Here is a 9,735-nt window from a genome sequence, read left to right on the forward strand (position 1 = left end):
TATGCCACACAATCTTGAGGAAGTCAAAGTTAATAGCTTTAAATGTTAAAATATTATGTCTTTCTGCTGACTTAGAAATAATCAAGAAGAACAATCCTCCACTGTTGTTTTGGCCTGGACATAACACAATAAAATGTGGAACAGTAATAAAAGACAGAATGAGTAAATTCCTTTATAATAGTGTGATTAATTTTAAATTTCCTTTATAAAACCATAGTTATGTCTTCACAGTCTATTTCTGGATCAATAAACAAAGAAGAAACCAAGTTTCTGATCTGATAACTGTGTTTTTATTGAAAAAGTATGAATTAGGAAATAGAAGCCTTTAAATACTCAAAAATACTCTAGGTTAGGAATGTCCAGCCCTATTAATCCTACATACCACATCCTAAACCCCAGGAACTTTACATAATACATACTTGATACCACAAAGAACTCAGTGGATAGGCAGCTCAAAGAGCTGCTCCTCTGCCAGGAACAGCAATGCCTCTGTCACAATTCCTCCATTTCACTGCAGGATGGGAAGGAGCTACAGTACAAGTAGGCTCGAGGGTCTCTTGGACCTACACCTTGCACAGGTCAGGATGAACACCTCCTTAGGGAGCAGGTCCAGTGCCGGTTTTCAATTGTTTCTCTTTGCTGATTTATGCTGATTTATGTCCGGAGATAGCTCAGGGATGCCACTTGCTCGGTTTCTTGGCTGTTTCAAAGACCTGGAAAGGCCCAGAGTGGCCTTGGGCAGCCCGGTGCTTCAAAGGACGAGGAGAGACTTCTGATCTTGTTTCAGTCTCGGTGTTTATTAATTGTTTATCTAAAAGATTTTCTTTCAGCTCGACAGAGGTCTGCACAGCAAGTCAGCCATGGGCACACTCTGCAACCCCCGGGGCGGTCACTTATCTTTATACTCGAAGTTACGTGTACAATATTTATGATTTTTCTCCAATGCCTTCTACCCTTATTAACCGGTGCACTTCTAGTAAAGACTAATCCCAAAGTGCCACCATCACCACAGAAGATGGAGGCCAAGAAGAAGAAGAAGAAGGACAGGACACGCTCCAATTCTTCTATCTTACTTCTCTAGACCCCCCTGTACAGAAATCCTAAACCCTGTGTTTTATACTCTAACTAACTTATCCCTTCACCATTCACCCAGTAAAATCCTCCCAGTCTTCATACAGGTGTCATCTCCTGTGTAGGATCAAAGTCCTGCCACCAGACACTTCTGGCAACATTCCAGGACTCCCGAGCCCCCCAAGGGTGGTCTCGGTCACTCTGCACCTTCATCCTGAGGTGCTGAGATCCCACAGTCCAGGACAGGCAGCAGCTCAGCCCACAGAGTGATTGCACCCCACAGCAGCCTGGAGCTAGCTGAGAGTGAGCTTCATCCCAAGAGCTGCTCTAAAGGTTACCCTGCTTTCCCTCCTCATCTTCCTTTTCAAGGAAACTTGCTTTCAGGAACACAGAAGTCTTTAAAGAATGATCTTGAAGCTATGGTCAAACTAATTTAAGGTTCTTTAACTGTGAATAAGAGTCATGCAGTTTGACCACATTAATGGAACCTATTCATCTGGTTCTCCCATAATTTCCCCTGTCATTAGTCCTAAAAAGTGTTCTTTGTGTGAGTTACAAACCAGAATTTGCAGCCCTAACTGATCCTGTATTTACAGAGCATGCAAGGCAATGAATGCTTTATCAGGCTCCAGTCCAGACTCAGACTGGGACAGGAGGGCCTGAAGGATGCAGGGAACATGCAGCCCACCAGGGCACTTGCAGGATGGCTGCACAATGAACAGAAATGCACTGGGAACCCAGGACAGCAAGAACAAACTCCATGTGTCCATGTGTGAGGAGAAAGGGTATTGCAGCAAAAGTTAAGCTAGGAAATCATGAGAGGATATTGCTGTTTCCTAGCATTGGTCTCTGAAAGACTTAAGTATCCTGTATGGATCCAGAGGCATTACTTTAATATTTGCTCAGAACTTTTGTGTGAACCTTCCTACTGGTAGTCCAGTTAGGGAGGATAGGGTTTGTGGGCATCACAGTAGAGACATCACATTCCTGTATGAAATTATCTGCAGAAACTGAGATAGCTTAACCAAGGCAGACAGAAAGACCAAAGAAACAGACAAAACTTAGCTTGCAAATCTTTTGTGACTAATTCACTTACTACCACACTTCCAGTTTTCAAAGTTAGTCAAGATTATAGGAGTGGGAAAATAAAGAATCTTTATAAAATGTCCAAAAATTCAGTGAAGTTCTTATTCTAACAGTACATACTAAAGGGAAATGTCATGAAAGGTGAAACCAATGCTAATGTTTACTCTGAAATACAGAAATTAATAAAATCCAAATTTATCTCATCTTCTGTTTTTTCTAAAGAACTCCAAGAGCTCTCCAGCAGTGTGTAAGACATGCATAGCAACAGAAATACAACAGTCATAACACACTGGCCCAGCGGAGCAATCTGATCACATCTGGAAATGACCACTTTTAGCTGGCAGGAAGACCTTTAAACACAATACAAAGTCATTATTATTATGATGGAATTAGCTGTACCAGCAACAGGTTAGAAGCAGCTCTCAGCACCTCACCTTCCTTATGTCACTTTCCTTTCTGAAGTGTATTATCAAATTCCTTTTCATGATCTTCTACATTAGGACATATAAACAGATTACACTTCCCAAGGACTCCAAATCTGCAGCTGTATTATTTATGAAGGTTTTCTGAAGGATACAAACAATAAGCACAGACATCCTTTCAATCATTATTCTGAGATCTACAGGAGATAAAGTTCCCCAAACCAGCTTCTAGTATTAAGTACTGGCCTCAGAGGAATGCACTGAAAATTATTTGCCACAAATATTTGTCTTTATAGAGCATCCTAATTGATACCAATCTAAATGTTTGCTGCAGAATTATTACAAGAAAAGGACAAGCAGACCACAGAATTTGCCAATACTGTTTAAAAACAGAGCAACTTTGAACAGACAGAATTTACAGGAAAACAAATTAAGAACAATAAAGTTTAAATGTATAGTCATAAATCTTTGCCAAGCATCTAGAATTCCAGTACTTTTTGGAGAAAAGTATTTTGAAGTTACTGGGGTTTAGTTTCACTTTTGAAGGTATTTTAGTTTTGTTTTTCATTTGAATGCAATGCCTAAAATGAAGTTAACATCTCAAAGGACATTTTTATTTCCATCAAGTTAAGCATTTCATGGACACATTATACGCACAGCAAATTTCAGACCTAATTCTGATGGAAAAAAAAAAATATTCTGGGAAGAGAATCATTCTTGAAATAAACAAGGAAAAAAATTTGTTTTGGCTTTTACTTGCTAATGAATTGTAAAAATGTGACCAATTGCCCAGGACTAAATTATGATAATTTAAGATTTTTTTTTTCTCTATTAGTAAGACTTAGCCCATGTTTAATTAAGAAAAGTTTAATTATTTTGTTATTTACATACACATAGCTCTGAACTGTACATATAAATGCACACATATATACACACACAACCATAATTCCATTCACTCTGATACAATTGCATGTGAGTATTGTTTGAATATTTTGCAAACACAAACACAGATCACAGAATCACTAGGTTGGAAGAGACCTTTAAGATAATCGAGTCTACCCCAGCCCCTAACACCGAGTGCTGCATCCAGTCTTATTTTAAACACATCCTGGGATGGTGACTCTACCACCTTCCCAGGCAGACCATTCCAGTACATGATCACCCTTTCTGTAAAAATCCTTTTCCTTATATCCAACCTACATTTCCCTTGGTGCTGCTTAAGGCTATGTCCTCTCATTCTGTCAGATACTTCAGGATGTTATAATATGCCTTGCATTCTACAGTCAGATCGGACTTGAATGCTTTAACATTTTAATTCAACTATGCAATCTTTTTTTTTCTTTTTTTTTTTTCTTTTTTTTTTTTTCACCTAGGACTGAGTCCAGAATAATTTTCTCCATTCAAGGTGAAATTTAGAAACCAAGAAATCATGTTCCATTGAAAACTGTCCTTGAACTTTTTTTAATTGAACTTCAGGGCTAAATCAGGGGGGAAAAAAACCAAAGGGAAGCAAGGACACTTTTCTTTAATAGTCTGAACATAAAAAACATCTCCCTTTACACATTGCATTAATTGTTCAGTTCTCAGGAGAAAAATATAAGCTATAGAGAGAGATTTAATATCTAAAGAGTTTCAACAAACTTATCTGGAGTACTGCCATTACAATAATCAAAAGAAAAAAAGTTACTCAACTAAACATATTTTATAACAAACCTAATGACAAATACAGCAGAAATAAATGAGGTGCCAGCACTGCCTAATCAGAAACACACTGTGCAGTACCCTGATAGGGTTCTAACACATTTATTAGGGGAAAACTTTTAGTTTAACCTGAAAATCCTCAGAGGCAGCATTATCCCCTGCAGGTTTTATATTATTCTTTTCTCATTGTAGTTCTTCATTAGGCTATAAGAGCTCCCAAAGCACTAGCTCTCTAAATAAAATCAGCATAGAAAAATAAGAAACCAGGTATCCAAGTTACAAATGCAATGATCAAATTAAAGAAAGTGAGAAGCATTTGAAGGAGTCATCCAACTCCATCCAAAGCATTCACTATTGAATTTCCGCATATTTATCTGTAGTATCTGTCTTTGGTGGCATTGCTCTTCAACACCATATACATAGCACTATGTTGTTGATTTTGGGTTTCTTCTAGGGGTATTTTCTGTTAGTGTATGAACTTGAGTTTCCAGATTGTTTTCAGAAAACCTTCCGTGGATGCAGAGAGAATTCAAAAGGCTCTTCCCACTGGGTTCAGTTTAAGCTCAGTCAGCTATGATGGAAGACAAGTCTTTCTCCAAAAACACTTCTGCAATTGTCATTATACACATTACTGGTAACATTAAAATATTTACTTTCCTTTGGTAAGACAAGTGCTTTGAACACTATTAGCTGGTTATTCAACATGGAAAAAAATTGTGAAAAAAGGGACTACCAGAAGAAGAGATATTCTTATAATTTTTATTTCATATCCATTAAGAAACTATAATATTATTTTCCTCATTCAAGGGAAATATACACATATAATAACACAAATAAGTTAGCTGACCTCATCAGGAATGCTGACTTACTGTGAGCTAACTGAAAGCTCCTTCAATTCTGCATTCCAGTCCTTGGAAAAGGCCAGAGAAAAAGCTAACAACACTTAAGTGCATCAAGAGAAGAGCTGCTCCCTTCCTATTTTGACCCTGCGAATGGATAAAATGGCTATAAATTTCCAGATATGTGCCCTATTTTCAATTTTTAAAAAAAGTCACTCCGTGGTTATTTTTCTGTATTTAATAAGATAAATGTAAAAATAAAAATTAATATTCATTGATTTATGAAGAAATCAATGCTCTCAAAGAAATTTTGAATCAGATTCAGTAAAATGGGTAAAGTAATCCTAAATCACCAATGTAAAAATCTGTTGTTATACTTCTAAAACTTCTGAATTTTTCACCTAGCTTATGGAAAAAAACACCCAAACCCAAAATGTTTCATACTAAAGAGTTTTAGAGTATAAGCAAGTCCGCAGAAAAGATCAAATATCAAAAATTCAAGAAGAATTAAGATATGGAACAACGCACTTTCTTTTTATTTGGAATTTTAGGAAAATAAATTGTTTGCAGATTTTTGCTGTTAAACTGTGACACAAAGTGTGACATCTTGTGCTGCCAGGACTTTTGAGCACCAACTTCAAAATTAAAATTGAGGTCCAAGTATTTGTCAAATTGTTTTCAATTAAAAAAACCCCACAATTTCTGTAAAAAAGCTGCATTCCTCAAACCAGGAATAACACAAGGAACCAGGTGCAGTATCTAAGAGCCAACCACTCCCAGCAACACCCACACACCAAAAAATGTCTGGTTTTAGTAACTTTTGCTTAAAGTTTTATATATGAATCAAGTTCAGATTTCATGAAAACCATTTCTGCAGTACCACCAGACATCAGGGAAATCTTTTTCCCTTCATGTTAAGCCACCACAAGAGTCAACAACTCAGTCTTCACATGAAATGCATTCAGATACAGTATTTGTGTCCTTTTTGTGGCATATCACAGTAACTTAAATATGTTAAATTCTGACTTAGCACCTGTTCTTACACATTGGCAGGAAAGAGGCAATTTTGACCAACAGCACTGAAATACAGACAATTCCAAAAACAGGAACAGTGACACACAGCATGAACTATTACATAACTTTACCAGCAATCTTTACTCCTTTCTAAGACAACGGAAGTTTTTCCCATGAAACCATAACTACTACTATCTCAGGCTGAGACCAAAGAGCCACAACAATCTTCTCAGCCAACACAGGCAGGAATCAAACCGAGCAGCTCCGGATCTCAAAAGGGAATATTTTATCTGTGGACATTACCAAGCCAAGATTTCTTCCCAGAGGAGAAAAACAAATATACATACTCTCCTCTAATATGCATACCTAATCATGGTACTACAATACATTTTTGGAATTATCAAGAAAAAATGCAATTCTATCAGGGTTAGACAGAGTCAAGATGTTAATACTAGAGAGGGTAACTGCATGCTGCCAGCAGCATTCTGCCCCAAACAGGTTTAGGTGCAGAGCTCTGTCTAATGTGGCAGAGCTGACTTGGCACCACTTCAGAAATACATTAGCTCTCTTTAGAAGAAAAAATTTATAAGTATCAAAACCCTATGGTCACTAGAGTTGAACAAAAATCTCTACTGTTACCTGAAGCAAGGTCAGGGCCACTGCAGAAAAGGAAAACTTCTGACCAAGATTGTAACTCAAAATTGCCAAAATACTTCCTCTGTCACCCTGATGGTTCATGTTTGTTTAAACTAGGATTTGGCAAAGCTGGTCTAATCATTTAACTACTTTTAGTATTTCCTCCATAGTGGGTAACTCAATAACAAATTCATAGCTATGGTAGCAACTTAGGTGAGTTCTTGGCTCCTGTCTGAGTAAGGGCTGAGTTTTCCTCTCCCTGATGTTTTGCATCTGGCACATCATTAGAGAACAACTCAAATTCCCTTCACACACATAGGTTTTGTAATACTTTGCCATAAAACCTTTCCTGCCTCAACAGCACCTAATCTTGATGGTTAGTTCTATATTTATCTGAAAATATTAAATATTCCTGTTAAACTGTTTTGAAAAAATAGTATTTTCCTACAGCGTCTCTGCATTTTATTGCTTCTTTAAAAATTGAGGAGCAAAATCCTGTTTTCACAGATCTGTTGTCTCCAGTAGTGTTCTCTACCTTTGCCCTCATTTATCAAGGTGATCACTTTTGCTTCTCACCCTCTAAGTCACATACCTCGGCCATACATCTTTATTTGTTTGGTTGGTTTTTTCCAGGAAGTTTGGCGAAACATATACAAGGATTTTTCAAGCAACTTTTTGTCCTCTGCAAATCTTCTGAGTGGAAAGGATGATTATACTCTCATACAGATATTTTATTGCCTTTTTTTCCAAAAATTGCAGTTTCCTTAAAAATTAATAAGAATTATTCTCTGGAATACTTTTTAAAAGGCAGATTGGAACTCCCAAAGCAGTTCTTGACATTTTGAAATATGGTTTTAGTTTAGATCTTGCCTAAGTCCTTAATTTGAATCCTTAAACCCTAATTGGGCAACATTTTCCTCAATCTTCTTAACAAGAATGAAGCATGTTTATTATATGATTAAGAATGTTTCCATCTCCACTCCCTAAAGACTTTAATTAACTAACGCAAGAATGACTTCATCACATTGTCATCTCTACAACAACTGGATAATGTAAAGAGACTCCAGCATCAAAATCAAAGCTCCAGTGTGAGACCAAGCCATGGCCACCCCATTACTCACACACGTGGACACACCTCTGGGCCTTGGGTGAGAAGGATTGACGCTGGGAAAATGCAACACCCAGGTCTCCACTCAGACCTGTCCCATCAACTCAAGAGAGCCTCCCCACCTGTCCAGATTTCAGGTAAATTTCTGAACCTCAGTACCAAGGCAGTCTTTAGCTGTCTCAAAAGGGAGGAGCTGAGCTGATTGCACAGGTTGGTAACAAACAGGGCAGGGAGCCAGGAAATCAACACACCTACACTCTTCCACACTATTGGATGAAATAAAATAATTTGGAGTTGGCATGGGAAAAGTGTGTGCTAGGAGGCTGTTAGTTCCTCTTCTGTTGCCTTAGGCAGTCAGGAGAAGGCAATGAAATTAATTAGTCAAAGCTTAGCTAACTATTTGAGGACCACAAAGAGAATTTTAGGGCTGTGCTTAAGCCTGGTCCCTAACAGTGACTCTGACATGCTCTAAAAGCAGGAGAGATTTGCTCTAGAGAGTTGGAAGCTACAGAGTATTAAGTGGTTAATTTTGAACGTGCTAATATTTTAGGATTCAATGGAGATGATGCTTCTTGAAGCAATTGCATTTTGCAGTGCTTACGTCTGCAGCAGAACATATATTCTACCAACTGTAAAAGGAATTTAGAAAAATCCTGCTCTGATTTTTTTCACCTGGTATCCAAGACATGGAGTGGACTGTAGAAATTCCTTCTTTTGGATGTATTAGGGTACTTAATACTGGAATACAATTTATAGCCTCCCTCATGACAGAGTAGACAGGAAAACTCTGCTTTTTACTGTGATGATTCCACTGACACAGTGTGCATGCAACTTTTAGAAAAATATGTTGATAATGAACTGGCTCCCATGGTCTTAGCATCTTGTTTCTCTTAGCTGGACAGTCAGAACCTTAATTCTTAACAAGCAATTTATAGGGTGCACAGTGGATTACCATAATAAGAGACAGAACCACTTACAATTAAAATACTATTGTCCAGGGAGGAAAATAAAAATACAATTGTGCCTTGTCACAGATTTCAAATAAACACATTTTTGAAATGTTCCCAGGTTTTCTGTTTGGGATGTTTTATCTCTTCCTGAATGTTCAAGACTACTCATGTATTTGACATTGTTTATGCTAGGCTAAAAAACAGAGCTCGTTTATATACTTCAAAGTCACTTTTTCAATTTGCTCACTCTAGCTTTGGCAGACAAAAAGGAGGACTAGAGTAAATAGTGCTACACACACGCATCCTCCCTCCACTTACTCCCACTAAAAAAACAAGTAATATTCCTCTTGCTTTCTCCCCATTCTTGCATTTCCAATAAGCTGAGCTTGTATCTGCCATTGGAGAAACACAGCTGAGACCTGTACAACACATATTTAAATTTAACACATTCCCATGGCAGTAATGAACAAAGCAGTCCTTCCCTTCAGGAAAATCCTGGACTTGCACTCCCCAGGTCCCTGAGCAGTATAGAATTTAGAAGAAAAACAGGAAACACATGTGGAAACCAGATAGAACTGACCAAACCTAGCTATTAAGGTAGCCCAGCCAGTAGCTTTTAAATAAATAATCACATCTATCTATATTATGCCTGGCTGACCCTTCCCTCCCCCACCAGCTATTCATATTGAAACATTTAGGCTAGGTGTATTTATGAGCTTAAATATGCAGAGGAAAGGAACAGGAGCTAGTGAACTATTTACATACATCTTATACTGAGAGTTTACAATTTTATCATACATTCATGAAAAAAGAATCAATATAACCTATACAAGTTAAAAAAAGACTACACTTTTGATTGGTAAGTGTTTATGCATACATAAGCAGCTAGTGTCCATATCTGCTTTATT

The sequence above is a fragment of the Melospiza melodia genome, chromosome 3 (assembly GCF_035770615.1).
Source record: "Melospiza melodia melodia isolate bMelMel2 chromosome 3, bMelMel2.pri, whole genome shotgun sequence".
NCBI lineage: Eukaryota > Metazoa > Chordata > Aves > Passeriformes > Passerellidae > Melospiza > Melospiza melodia.